At 38.7% G+C, this 14832-nt stretch overlaps 2 protein-coding genes and 1 non-coding gene across 15 annotated transcripts in view; 2 read left to right on the forward strand and 1 right to left on the reverse strand.

The window, feature by feature from the left end:
• Positions 1-14832, forward strand: part of LOC136241013 (SEC14 domain and spectrin repeat-containing protein 1-like) — a 105968-nt gene that overhangs the window by 87036 nt on the left and 4100 nt on the right. For 4 of the 6 annotated variants that reach the window (XM_066032142.1, XM_066032134.1, XM_066032133.1 and 1 more), the window contains 6 exons: positions 10033-10281; positions 10343-10460; positions 10680-11037; positions 11190-11394; positions 12067-12203; positions 12260-12382. The gene's annotated coding sequence lies outside the window, so the exon portion shown is untranslated. Of the gene's footprint in view, positions 1-10032; positions 10282-10342; positions 10461-10679; positions 11038-11189; positions 11395-12066; positions 12204-12259; positions 12383-12713; positions 12816-14832 lie in introns of those variants that run through there. The other 2 variants (XM_066032138.1, XM_066032137.1) reach the window with 2 other exon arrangements.
• The window catches only part of LOC136241002 (uncharacterized), a 48706-nt gene that overhangs the window by 22620 nt on the left and 11254 nt on the right, over positions 1-14832 (reverse strand). The window contains exons 1-4 of one of the 8 annotated variants that reach the window (XR_010694083.1): positions 7706-8126; positions 4590-4678; positions 4329-4438; positions 1167-1281 (exon numbers count right to left, since the gene is read on the reverse strand). The exons of 3 other annotated variants lie outside the window; for them this stretch is intronic. The gene's annotated coding sequence lies outside the window, so the exon portion shown is untranslated. Of the gene's footprint in view, positions 1-1166; positions 1282-4328; positions 4439-4589; positions 4679-7705; positions 8233-14832 lie in introns of those variants that run through there. 4 more of the 8 variants (XR_010694084.1, XR_010694082.1, XR_010694081.1 and 1 more) reach the window with 4 other exon arrangements.
• Trnaf-gaa (transfer RNA phenylalanine (anticodon GAA)) lies at positions 510-582 on the forward strand. The gene has a single exon. It is a non-coding gene; the product is annotated as a tRNA-Phe (tRNA).

Below are 14832 nucleotides of genomic sequence, written 5' to 3' on the forward strand. Positions count from 1 at the left end.
CAGTGGCTAGTGAATAACAAAGTCAAACATGTGACCATCTCAACAAAAACTCTCCTAATTTGCACAAGCATGCATTTTAAGAAAAACTAAATTAAAAAAAATTAATCGTAAAATTGTACGTACTACAAAGAAAAATACCCGATGCAAGTTTTAATCAAGCCATTGTTAATGGAGGTTGAGTTTGAAAGAAATATTTGTTCACATGTCTTACTGTGATGTATTGCTTAAACAAGTTCCAAGACAATGTACAGAGGTTTATTCACTGTCATTTGGTGTTTGACACTGTTTTGGAGTGGCTAACTGTATTAAGATGTGACTAAAATGTGTAATGGACTGGAAAACAGACTCATAAATGGACTGGAAGAAACTCACCACTAAATGTCTATTTAACACAACACACAGCTTTGCTGGACAATGACCACATAAGCTTGTCTATTCCTAACATAGCTAAGAGTCAATAACTAGCATATAGTCCCTTTAACTATCAAAACAAAGCTAGAAACTGTATAGCTGAAATAGCTCAGTTGGGAGAGCGTTAGACTGAAGATCTAAAGGTCCCTGGTTCAATCCCGGGTTTCGGCAACTTTTGTACTTTTTTATATTTGGAATTCTGAATTGTTTTTTGCTTCCACAAGTATTTCTTGTCCATGACATCATCCAGTGTATACACTGTATGTGTAAATATCTACAGCAGAAACATAACAGTAGGTAATGAATATTTTTTACTCAAAGACTTTTATTACGTCCTAGATAATATAGTAGAAAGGGATTGGCAACATGGTGATGTCACTACAGACAATCCTTGCTAGGGGTTCAACTTGTCTCGGTTGTGAGTTCAGTTGTCAACAGAATCAGCATTCAGTTCACAAAATATACCCTTCATACAAATCTTTGTATGCTTGGTTATGTAGTTGTACCTTTGTACACCCGGAGTTCACCATCACCAACAAGTCTCAAGAACTTGTTCTAAACACCAAGGGTCCATGTTGCACCTTCTGGTATGGTGTTGATGTTGATTTTTTAAAATCCAAAAGCAGTTATAAAGTCTTTGTGTTCTAACATTTCATCCCATTGGTGATGAGTGATGACTCCACTCCCCAACATTGTAGTCACATCCATAATCCAATAGTATACACTACTCAACACTGTACTAAACTAACACTCACCCCAGGTATGTACTCCATGAAGACACAAAGACTGGTGTCACTTTGTGTTGTACCGAAATATAACTACCCCTTTGTGTCGGGTATTCAACAACTACATTTCCAATAGCTATTCTTCCTAAAATAATGAAGAAAAGTAAATGAACACATGTAGAAACTTTATAACACAACACACACGCAACACACACAGTGTGCAGCAATACTTTTTGAGTAATTCGATCCAATGAAGGATCAATTTGGATTTTTTTTACAACTAACTCTCTACCATCATCTCATAATAACACCTACACACAGTCAGACAGACAACATACACATAAGTACAACCACACGTTTGTATGGAAATACAGCACGAGGGAGTGTGTTGAGAGCCTAACAGAGCATGAGATGAAGCTGAGTGCTGCATTAGCCTCAAACACACACACCACACACACACACACCACACACACCACACCACACACACACACACACACACACACCACACACACACACACCACACACACACACAACACACACACAACACACACACACACACACACCACACCACACACACACACCACACACACACACAACACACACACACAACACACACACACCACACCACACACACACACACACACACACACACAACACAACACACACCACACAACACACACACACACAACACACACACCACACACACACACAACACACACACACAACACAACACACACAACACACACACACACACACACCACACACACACACAACACACACACACAACACACACACAACACACAACACACACAGTGGGTGATCACAGATCAATTTCTAGTTGTAGAACAAGCAGGTCTCTTACTTTCAAACCAGAAAAAAAATTTTCTTTTTACAGATACTCTAACAAAACAGTAAATACTCTAATAGAACAATCACAACATGTGATACTGTTAGCTATCAAAGTACATTCATTTACTACAAGTTGATGTTGTACAACTTCTATATAGTAGAGCAGCTAAGCAACAAATTTTGATGAAATTGTTCACTTTGTGATAAAAGTACCAAATTTTCTGTGGAAGTTGAGTAAGGTAAACCATAGATATACTAAACTTTACAACGGGATTGGAAACGGAAGTAACTCACGTGACGTCTCTGTACAAATTCCCAATGTGAAATAACGAGCTTGAAAAAACATCCGTGTTTCGCTTGCGCTAGTTAGTCGCCATAGATACTGTCCGTAGTTACGAGCACGATATTATTTCTAATGGCTTTATTTGTCAACTATTAGCAATTTGTCGGCTTTTAACTTGAAGAATTGGTTAACCTAGCCTTGTACACAATAACAGGAATGCGTGTGCAACCACAAGAGGCTGTTGTTTGTAATAAACAAGCCACCAGTATGTTAAGAGGTAAGTGGATTATGTTATGGCCACACCGTCTCATATTTGTAGACTTTTCACAGATTCTCTGTGTTGGGAAGCAGCTTTTATTTTGTTTTGAAATCAATATCAAGTGTGTAGTGTAATAGGCAACTTGGATTATTGTATAAAATTACTGCTTACCACTTTACACTTGTGGACTTTTAGTAGGCCCATGACCAATGCTAGATATCAATTTACCATACCACATTTGGGGAGTGTAAAGTGTGTGTTGGATTGCTCTGGAACCAACGCTGTATGGCACGGGGATGAAAGACAGAATCTTCTAATAAGACACAAAATTTTGAAGAAATCATCCAAGCCACATGATTAGACACCCATCAAAGAACACCAAATGACAGTGTACTGATGACCAACAAGCAAGAGCTCAAGATGCACTACCAAATTTTATGTTTAAACAGTACGTGTACTTTCGAAAAGAAGTGACACAAACACTTATAGTTACATTGCACACTTAATTCATAATCAACGTACACATATTACACTGTACAGTTAAAATATTCAAAGTGTATGGTTTGTTCGTTAGTTAGTGTGAGAGATTGTCAACTTAACACATTCTGGCTGTACTGGTGGTGCTACCTTTAGCCAACTCTGTAACAATGGTGAATGGCTTGTGTAATTAACTGAAGTCATACTGGGACCAATCAATCATGTTTATTCACTTTGTAGTATAATGCCACGTAAGTACTAAAGCTTCCATGCAGGCAAATCTATGAAATCATAGAATGACCTGGACTGGGAATTGAAGAATGTGGCCTGGTGGACCAAGTGTTCTATTAGCTAGTTGCAGACACACTTTGCAGGACAGTATGGTATGGTATGGAATACATCTAAAGTCCGTTCTTTCAAATATACGACTCAGTACAAGGTCACGGGTCGCTGAAATCAGTCACTAAACAAACTGGATAAATCATGTACGAGCGTCCAATATGGCACTACCGAAAATTTGCCGAAATATGGCTCTTGCAAACTCTTCAAACTTTTGTTATTGTCCTGGGAGACTTAACTGCTTCATCCTGAAGTGAAGTTAGCGACAAACAGATAAACTACGGACACACCTGCTCGCCATCATCATCCTTAGCAACCGCACTATGACGTAAACCGAAACACGGATGTTATAGTGTGCAAGTTCCGTTTCCAATCCCTATGTGTATAGTATATCTATGTGTATACTAAATAAACTAAATCATTTGTAATGGCACCATATCTAATATGAAATGGTATGACAAAATTTGTACCATATTTGGTGCTTTTGTCAAAAAGCAAACAATTTTTTCACTTAGCTGCTTTACTAATAGACGAGGTGTTATGTAGTGATAACAATCTGACCAACTGACAAAACATTTAGTAACAGTGTGAAACCATTTAAACGTCTGAACTGCTAATTACAAAAGTACTTTGACACCAGAACAAGAACAAGTGAGTTATAAGGCTTTACATTTTGTATGGACAAATTCAGGCTCATAAACACAAAATATACTATTGGAAGTGAACAATGTTCACCTCTTCCATAAATGGAAATGACCTTAGGAGTAATTGGGAAATAACTTGAGCTACAGCTTGTAATTGTGAAATTACCACAGGAAGGGAATAACTGTCAAAAATTGTCAATAAATATGTGTACAGTATTTCTGACTGACAAGCACTAATAGCCCAACAAATAACTGAATCACACACACAATATTGTACATCAAGTCACAAACTATAATCCAATAATATACACTACTCAACACTGTACTAAACTAACACTCACCCCAGGTACAGCTGTATGTACTCCATGAACTGGTATCACTTTGTGTTGTACCAAAGTATAGCTCTAACAATTAAACCATTCCTGCTGTAGATTTTCAACAGCCATACTGCCTATATTATAATGTGGAAAAGCAAGGATGAACACACACACACACACACAGACACACAGACACACAGACACACACACACAGACACACAGACACACACACACACATACAACAACAACAACACAAAACATTAAGTGTGTCATGTATACCAGTACCTTTTGTAGTCCGAATGTAGTGAAGGATCAATTTGGACTTCCTTGACAACTAACTCTCTACCAGTATCACTGTCATGACAGAGCAACACCTACACACAGACGGACAGACAGTAATTCTATGATATGTATGTATATAGTGTACACCTCAGTAACCAGGATGACTGTCTCAAATATTATCCCAATACAACATTATATTCAAGCAGGTGACATTTTCAAAGATCACCAGACTAAGAACTCAACTCAGTTCTCAATGAGATTTCACTCTGCTATACAATACTGAATATCATTTCACAACTATGACAGCTCAAAGACTCAAGCCAGGAGATAATCTAGCTCTTTTTTCACAAATCATACAGTACAATAGTACTGTATAATAGGGACTACAAAGGAGTAGGCGTGGTCCACGAAATAACATCACCCAAAAACCAGCCTCAATTTTTCCCTGACCACAATGAGGCAGTATTGGTTAGGTTAAACTAAACCCAAACAAGCTTTCAGATCAACCTGAAATGCTTTCAACAAGTTGTTATGGAATTTTAAAAATAATTTATTTAAAGGAATTTTTGGATTGACTGACTGACTGACTGACTGACTGACTGACTGACTGACTGATGCCATCAGACAAACGTAACTCAATAACGGCTACTAAAGAACTTGTTGTTCTTCACACCAAAATCATTATGCATGACAATGCTAAAGAATTCGTGATGTCAGCTAGGAATTACACAATACGAGGTATTTGTAGTACTAGCTTATTAGCCATACATATTAATTCTTTGAATTTATCTTCCCTTGGGGCATAAATTATTACTAAGCAATAATCAGGTAACTTCATAGAATTTCATGGCTAATAAAAATGATCATAACTTCACAATAAAATCATCTATTAATTAATAGTAAAGGAGCTTTCAGCAAAGTTATGGCTTGTACATGAATAGTAAAAGTTATAGTATATTAATAATTCTGGCTGTATGTCTACATCTTCAATGTGACTATACCATTTAGTCTCATCTAGTAAAACTGGTTTCTTTTCTTGAGTGATAGTGGAAAGGTAAACATAGCATTAATTGTACTGTTAGTTTGAGCCGACAGATTCTGGGGACTTTATTGTGCACAGTGAGTCTACAGCAGAGATACTCATCAATTAGTGAGAACATGAGGCACATTGTTCCACTATTTTAAAAGCTATCATATGTAGTTCTCACCAATAAACAAACATTTTTGTTGTATCTTAAAAAACCAACCACATCCACATAATAGAGCTACCCAGAATCTGTCAGTTGCTGGACATTCACCAGACCATCCACACACACAAAACAATTCAATGTTACCAGCTATAGGAGACTACACATTATAGTTCTCTATTTTTTTTTCTTTTATAGAGAGAAAACTGATCCTATGGTACTCCCATCCACCACACACTATAAAGTGTTCTATTACGCTACCTCCAGAACTGTAAAACAGGACCTACAGAACAAAGAACAGAAAGGGGTTTAGACATCCCAAGGCATTCCTCTCCTTCAGTGCCAGGTCTGGAAAATGACCCTTGCAGGGCGACCTATAGGAGGGACACCTTGAGGCTGTCTAAACCCCGAGATCGTGTTGAACTCTTAGATAATTAATGTTTATTTTCATGTTGTTTTGTTTTGTTGTATGTCCTTTTATCATAACAGTCACTTCTTGCAGGGATGACCGGAGAAGAAACAAGAACCTCTTATGTACATGATGGCAGAGTGCAATAAGACAACAACAAAGCCAGTTCAATTCATTACTTTACATAAAGCATCTTCCACTTGTAAGACAAGAGGTAGGACAATTGTAAGCCAGTGATGATTGAGGTACCCATGTCTCCTGATGTAGAGAACACAAGTCAGCTGAAGCTTCCAGAGTTTGTTCCCACAAATTCTTTCCTCACAGTGACGGTGCTATAATTCTCCATTAATGACTTTATATGTAGGAACAACAGTACTAAGCAAATCAAACCATATTGTGGCCTGTAACTATAGCTACCATAAATTAAAACTTAGGGCACACAATTACATGCACGAGGTATGCACTCATGGAAAGACAAGGACAGGCCTGCCAACCCTCACAGATTTACCGTGAGACTCATGATTTCACTACCAAGCTCAAGGTCTCACAAGCGGTAGCTCTGAACTCACAGGTTTTTAGTTAAGCCTACCAATTGTCATGGGCCATCACCATAAAACTCATGATTTCTTTCACTTTCAAGTTCAGGCCAGAGTCAAAGCTCTCAGAACACCCTTTTTCCTAGCCTTTCCAGTTCTTGGGGGATTTCTCCGGGTATGTAATTGTGGTACAACTAATAATAGAGGCAAGATCATGTGATTATAAAGGCGGGAATTGTGGCAAGGATTCGTCTTTAGCCTTATATTCAATTGGAGAGTACTTGAAGCAAGATCTGGAGTTCATTTAAGGGTCAGAACTCTGATCAGAATACCAACCCTGAAGCGCTTGGTTTGTACGTCACACAAGATCACCTTCTTTCCTGGATTTGTAGCCTATACAAATGGTATGTACTATGTGTTTGGTTAGTATTTTATTTGCTTTCAGTCTCTAGGAAGAAATTGATACATCTCTAAGTGATCACGTGATATTGTAAGCACGTGATATTGTAAGCACTTAGTGGCTTATATCAAGAATGTTCCATAGTACAGTCACGTGTTACAATAAAAGAGTAACTGTTTTTCAACACAGTGGCTTCCGAGGAAGTAAATTTAGCTAGTGACTTAAGACTTATGCACACATTTACTGGAAGTCTAGCTATTCTATGCATAGATTAGTGATACACAACATGTTTTAAACGCTATATTGATGTCCATATGAAGATGGGCATGTGTATATGTGTTGCATGGTAAAGGTGGCCTCCTGCCCATTGTATGGGCATGGGGTCTGTTACAACTTGCTGTGTCTGCCTATAATAATATGCAGATACAGCAGTCAATTCTGGATGTCAAGACCAAGTCTCAAGGTTTTTCTGTTTCCTAGGTTGGCAGGCCTGCATGTGTTAGTTGTGCATGAACAGAACTATACCATGCATGAACAAGCAAACTTCCTCTGAGTTACACATAAGACACAATACAAGTATATATCACCTTTTGCTCCTTGTCCAGTATACGACCTTCTTTGTACTTGTACGATATACATACGACTCCCTAGTTCAAGGGGGTGTCACTCAGGTTCTTGCTGTAGGTAGATCTGCGACCGCGGTCAAACTCTAAGTCAACGGTCAAGGCCACTAAATAGCTCTTACAGTAGGTCAAGGGTCAAGACGATACGGAAGGTTCGAAACCCACAATCGAAACTATACGTAGCTATTATCAAGTTTACGGGATTATACGTAACTCACAAGAGGTAAGGATCTCTAAGAAGATGTTTTAAAGCTCCAACAGGCATTTCGCCGTAATTATAATGATTTTTCTCTCCCAGCTGCTGGTAGCACGCACTAAGAAAATATTATACTAGGTTACAAGCGCAGGTGCGTATAGGAAAATAGAGAAATAAGTGTAGGTTAAAAGTTCGACAAGAAATGCTCAAGTCACAGGTCAAAGACGATAAATGCTGCAAGTCAAGGGTCAAGGTGAAATTTTCCCCGGTCAAGACTTTGACCGCGGTCGCAGATCTACCTACAGCGTGAGCCGACGTGACACCCCCTTGCTAGTTCGAGCTTGGCATGGTTGCACGAAATAATTAGAGTCGCATATCTTCAGCTGGTGATATAGTCTCGTGCCCAGCCGGGCTCGCGCTAATGCGCAAACACATTTGCGCAGTAGCGCGAGCCCGGCTGGGCACGAGACTACTGGTGATAAGCCCTTGCGCTAGAATCAAACGTGGTGCTCGAAACGATCTATCCCGACTCTGAGAACAGCACGAGTTGTAGAAGCTGAAGCTTGTGAAATATGGAGCACAGCAAAAGTGAGTTGTTGACAATGGGTTTTAAAATGCTACGTGTCACGTGATGTACTACACTACTTAGTCACTTCATGCAATACCAGTCTACCCACAGATGGTATAATATGGAAAATATACTGTCTGTGGCAATACGTACACACTCCTTTAAGTTACTTGGTGATGTATGTATGATCTTTTGATTTATACCAGGCCAATGCTCTAGCCACTTACACACACACACAAGTACACTTTGTAGCTTGTGTTGATCATTGTATAAGGTGGTAATGGTCACTCTAGGAAACTGTTCAAGGAGGTAGTAGAGGAACAAACTAAGATGTGTCAGCTAGTGGACTATAAATTATCATATTTGATAAGATTGATAACATCTCTACAAAGTTAAGAGATGGTCACACCACTGGCCAGAGGACAGGTGTCCATGACAACCAGCTCTTAGCCAAGAATGGAACAATTCAATAATTTATGTCTAATTGGTGAGCACTATTACTCTTTTCCCTTCATATCTTATGTGCCTGACAGATTTAACTAACTGAAGAGATGATGTTTTGTTGTATCTGGGTTGATTGGAAGTACAGAATGCAATAGTCCTGCCAGGAAAGCATGGACAAGTGATGTTCCATCTATTCACATGTTGCACATGAAAAACAACGATCTGATCTGTAAGAAAAGACTTCAATGGAGCTGAAATCAAATGACTTGAATGTCCCAGCTAATACTTATTGTGAAGATGGTTTCTGGTCTGGTTAGAAAAGTATGTTATTGTAATCCCTACTGAGTACAATGAGTAGTACACCTTAAGGCTTAATTACTTGTGGGTACGTGCTTCAGCTTGTAGTCAGCTAGAAGGGAGTGTATGGACAGGTCATAAATTTTTATTGTAATGTCTTTCTGAGTGTTGTATATGTTGGTGTGGCATTGTGGAAGGTACAAAGTGTGATGATGTCATGTGATGTCATATATAATTATTTTGTTATGGTGGTCATCTATACTGCTGATCATGTCATTGTACAGTAGCTGAGGAGGTTGGTCACATGTCATAAGCCTATGATGTAAAATTACGTAGCCAAACATTGTTCTAGGTACATGTAAACAGAATTTGCAATGCAAAGCAGCAATTATGAAATAGTTACACTTGCCACCTCATAAAAGAAAGCTGAGGTAATGAAGCTTATCATTGGACATGAATTCAATGACATTCTTCAACTAACTTGAGAGAATAGAACATTTCACAAACTGTGATTTTGTTTTTGAATTGATTACCATCATGAATATCTTTATCACGAGCACCAGTCACCTGTAGTTACTCTTGTAGTTACTCTTGTAGTGCATGGATGGGAATTTTACAAAGTCAACAATTTAAGCATAAATATTTGAGGTTATACCAGCATGTGTTATCTCTTGATTCTGTAGTTTGAGGGTAAAAGTATAATCTGTCTGTATGTGTGTAGTAATTAAAAGTACAGCATTGTGTTACAATTGTGCTGTAATGTTATGATGTCATTTGATGTCACAGAATCTGGAGCAGTTCATTATGGAGGTGGAGTCACTACTGGATCACATGATCCACATGGAGCATTACCTGATGAAGGAGCACACTGTTGAAGGGACAGAGCAGGTGCTACATCACTATGACAACCTAGAGGAGGAGCTCAAGATGTACTAAAGAGGGAAGAGATCTGATTGGCTCAATTGAGCGTAAATCAGATGATTTAGGGACATCAAGTATCACACCTGATAAAATCAATGCCACAGCAACTGTCAGGTAGTATAGTATTTAACCAATAAGGTTGCATGATTATAGTGGGTGTGGCTGATATTTGCAGACAAATGTTAGAAGCTCTGCAGTGTCAGCAATGACAGATCAAGGAAGTATGGCATAGCTGGAAGATCCAGTTGAAATAAAATCTACAACTAAAAAATTTTGAGCGAGCAGTATTTAAGGTAAGCTCGTGTATTTGGTAGCTGCAGTGAAACCTGTTAGTGTGGACACTTGAGGACTCCTACACATAATCCAGACACTCAGTTAAGGTCCCGAAGTATCCCTTAGTACATAAACTGACCTGGAAAATCTTGATGAAAAGTTGGTTGGTCCCAAGGTGTCCATATAATACAGGTCCCACTGTATATTATACAGTTTGATATAAGTGGTGTTCTGTGCAGGTTAAAAACTGGCTGAAGGGATGCAGTATGGAATCATTGTCAAGCAAACAAGACATTAGCGAAAACCTAACACCTGTCAATGTACTATGGAAACAGTAGAAATTAGAGTCTAAAGCACAAGTGTGATATATTCTTCCCACAATCAAATGTGCTGATTATAAAATGTCCTCTCTATGATAACTTAACTCAGTTGAGGATGATGGTGGATAAGCTTTGTGGTAACAATCATTTTGCGTCCACTGACATGAGACAATTTGTGACTAAACTGACCAATCGGTACACATTCTTTGAGGCTCAGTTAAGAGAGAGAGGGAATATCCTACGTCTTTCCATGGCCTTCCATCGGCACTTGGAGAAGGTATGTGCATACATGTAGTAGTGGCATGTATGCATATCATCATGTGTAGTAGTACATATACAGTGTAGTAGATGCAACACACACACACACATACACACAATACATACACTCACAAAAATCATTTTCACATATTGCTTCTAACCTAACAACAGTGGAGACAAGATTATGAATTCTGTTAAGAGGAAGCGATGAAGGAGGGGATGCCGCGCCCTTTGATGATACCATGGAAACACAGGATCAACAACAAATGGACAACCTAAAAGAGAGTGGAGGTCAGGTGATCCAGGAGGGACGAGGCCTGTTGGAAATGATGCACCAGCAATCTGAACTGCAAAAGCCACACCTACCAGAATACAAGTATGTGATTGGCTAATTAATTAGTGAAGATTTTGAATTTTTATGTGCTTAGTAATGTCACCTCAAGTTTTGTAAAAAGGCATATAGCCGATAAACCATAATTACTGCTAATAAGGTCACCCATCTAAGCAGAAAGTTTGAATCGTGTCATTTCTGTACAAAAGTTACCTGCCTAGAGTAGCCGCTGACCTGCTTAATATGTCCACCTACCTACCTAGCATCAACTGTAAATGTTAAGCATGCACACAGGATGGTTTGGTATGACTAGGGGTGACTACCTGACTGTTGTAGGGTAATTTGTTCTAAATTAAACCAATTAAAAACTATTTGTCACTTTTTAAAAGATTTCTGTAAGAGGTCACAACCATTACTGATAAATTAGTGTCTTTGGCTTTCTATTATTTGTGTCATGAAGTACACAAATACTCCCTTCATATTCTAGCACATCCCTTATAAGGCAGGGTATAAATCTTGTTTCAAGTTTGATTTTCTAAAAGTTAATTGTTTTCTAACGTTTTGGTTGGTCTTGAAACACACCCTAGATACCAAAAATTGACTTCAACAGTTGTAAGCTACAATCTTGTGATCACCTTTTTTTACACACACAAATGGTGGAGATTAATCCTATTATTGTAAGAAAGCTAGATGAACTATTTACTTACTAACTATTAGGAAAGGGTCACGTCATGTGAGACACTGTTTGGACAAAGTAGAGGACGAAAAGAAGAGTAGAGCAGCTAACAGAGGCTAGGAAGGTACGACAAGGCCAGCTGAAGCAGATTTACACCTGCGAGAAAGGTGCAAAACAAGTTGGTTAACTTTTTCATCATTTTTCCTCTCTGGATGATGTCCACTTCTTCTGCAGGTACTTGATGACTTGGAGAATTTACTGGAGCAATTGTCATCATGTCTCGGTAACCATGGTGACTGACTAGCAGCAACCACAAAACTGAGAGAGGAACACACAAAGATCACCAGAGCTGCTAAGGTGAGCAATAACTGGAGATATGGGGCATGATTGTGAAGTAGTGATTGATGCATCAAACGATATATTGAAAGAATAGCGGGTTGTTTTAGTATGGGGAATTTTACAATAAATGGCTATCTATAATTATCTTATCCCAAGGTTGAATTTTAGTAAACAATAATCAATAATCTGCCATATGGTACAGAAACAGTCACAAAGACATGAAGTAGAGTTCAATTATTATCACCGCCGGCTACACTTTACATGTATTACCACTATAATATTACAGTATGTTAGTGTACAAGTATAAGAAACTGCACAGTAGGGATATTCACTTCTTATTGTTTTACAGTATTTGGACATTAGTACTACTCCGATCCAGCTTGTTTCAGTACTTTTTATTGCAGCATTATACACTGTCCCTAATCTAATTTAAAATTCCAAATTTTTTCTTATACTTGTTTGTGAAGTTTGCAAGCTCATGACCACTAAATATCTGCTGAGTTACTCACAGCACTATTATACTAGATTATGACTCGTACAATAACAACTGATCAGTGGACGTGGCTCTACATAAGACTGCAGACAATAATGGACGTGGATTTGTGCATACCTACGGACTGATGAATGGGCGTGGCGACCATATGTCTACAGACAGTAATTTACGTAAGTGGGCATGGCTCACGAAAGAAGCAGAGCTACGCTATGATGTGTAGTAACACGTCCACATTTAATTTAGCACGTGGGGTCTGTACCATCAGACCCGAATAATTTGTAAAGCAGCGGGACCTGGATGACCTGACTTAGTTTGACATTGTTACTAAATAAACTGTATTTATTTACTTACACATTGCTATATAGTTGCCATGAGTTGCTCTCTCTGATCGATATCAACAGCGAGTCACGTAGCTACGCGTGTGTTTTTGGTGCAACCGGCGACCACGTGTATTCGAATAGTTTGATACATTATACACTGGTATGGAAGCCGTACTGTAGTCTATTAACACTCAGCGGTAGAACCTTGACTGATGGCCATGGTAAAGAAGGATAAAAGTAAGACGATAGCGCAAGCTTTGTATGCTTATCAATATACCAAAGGTTTTTTCTTAAGCGAACTAGAAACGTTTCTGCGAAAAAAATTAGGGCTGTAGCTGTAGCCACTTTTCCGCTACGTTTGACTGAAGGTATCAGGCAGGCAGGCAGTACAAAATTCTGTTGAATATTTTTTTCTAAATTCTGTAGCAACTTGACACAAACGTTTCGGGTCGATCTGAAGACACTTTTGGGCTTGGTTTTACCCAGCCAATACTGTCATGTCGTTGTGAGGAAAAATCGTGGTAGGTTTTTGGGTTATCTTATATCACGGATCGCCCCACACCTTCGATGTCCCTAATATACAGTACTATCGTACTGTATGATATTGGTGACAGCAAAGTCTTACACAACAGTGATACCACAGTAATGGTTATATTGTACAAGCCTACAGTCGTGGTTATCACAGGTATTAGTACTTATTACCATCTTTTCAGTGGTGGTTGGTGTGCATCATTCACTTTGTGATCTCATTTAAAACTTGTATATCCATATGTATCCTAAAGCCTTTCTTACAGAAACACTTCATTTTTAGATACAGTAAGTCTAAACCTTAGACGCCATTTCATTACATGTAATTCACCAACTATCACAGTCGCTGTAAGTGTGTTTAATTAGGACATACAACTCCTCTGTTGTCTGTTAACAGGAACCCTTATATGTGTCACCATGCTTTGGAACTTCCTTCAAATTAACAACTAGATGTGCTGACTTCACCTTTCTTCTTATTACCGTACTAAGTAGGAATCCCCCTGAAATGACACGCGCCTCCAAAAGTATCACCTTTGAAAAACCAGCTTAGAAACTTCTTACGCTACGAAAATCACTTTTACGGAATAATATTAGTCCATCTAGCATCAAATGTAGCGTTAAAAACAAGGAAATGCTTAGGATATATAATTTTTTTTAAATCGTCGAAACTTGAAATTTCGTCTCACTGCCTCACTCACTCACTCACTGACCGCAGTTGCAAGCCTAGAGCCCAAACGAAGCAGCGCACGGTCACCATTTTACGCCACAACAACAAACTGACTGGTGGGATGTGCCTTTTGGGATTCCAATGAGTGTGCGCCTTGTCTTTTCTTTTATCTTCAGTCAGGCTGCTTGTCTTCTTCTTCATCCAACAAAGCCATACCGAGGCGTTAAGTTTCCATATCAACACTTTCTTTAAGCAGCATAATAGCTGCCACAAAATTCAAGTTGGTAAGCTGATTCTAGCTCGGATTGGAGATTCTCTAGTCTAATACTATGAATCCATCAAAACCACGATGACCACACCCCTTTTTGGGGCAAGCACACATCTTTGCAGGCTGACTCGAGATACTCTAACACAGCAGTCTCCCTAAAAAAACAGTCACATGTTTATATCTTGCTGTGTG

The sequence above is a fragment of the Dysidea avara genome, chromosome 12, assembly GCF_963678975.1.
Source record: "Dysidea avara chromosome 12, odDysAvar1.4, whole genome shotgun sequence".
Taxonomy (NCBI): Eukaryota; Metazoa; Porifera; class Demospongiae; order Dictyoceratida; family Dysideidae; genus Dysidea; species Dysidea avara.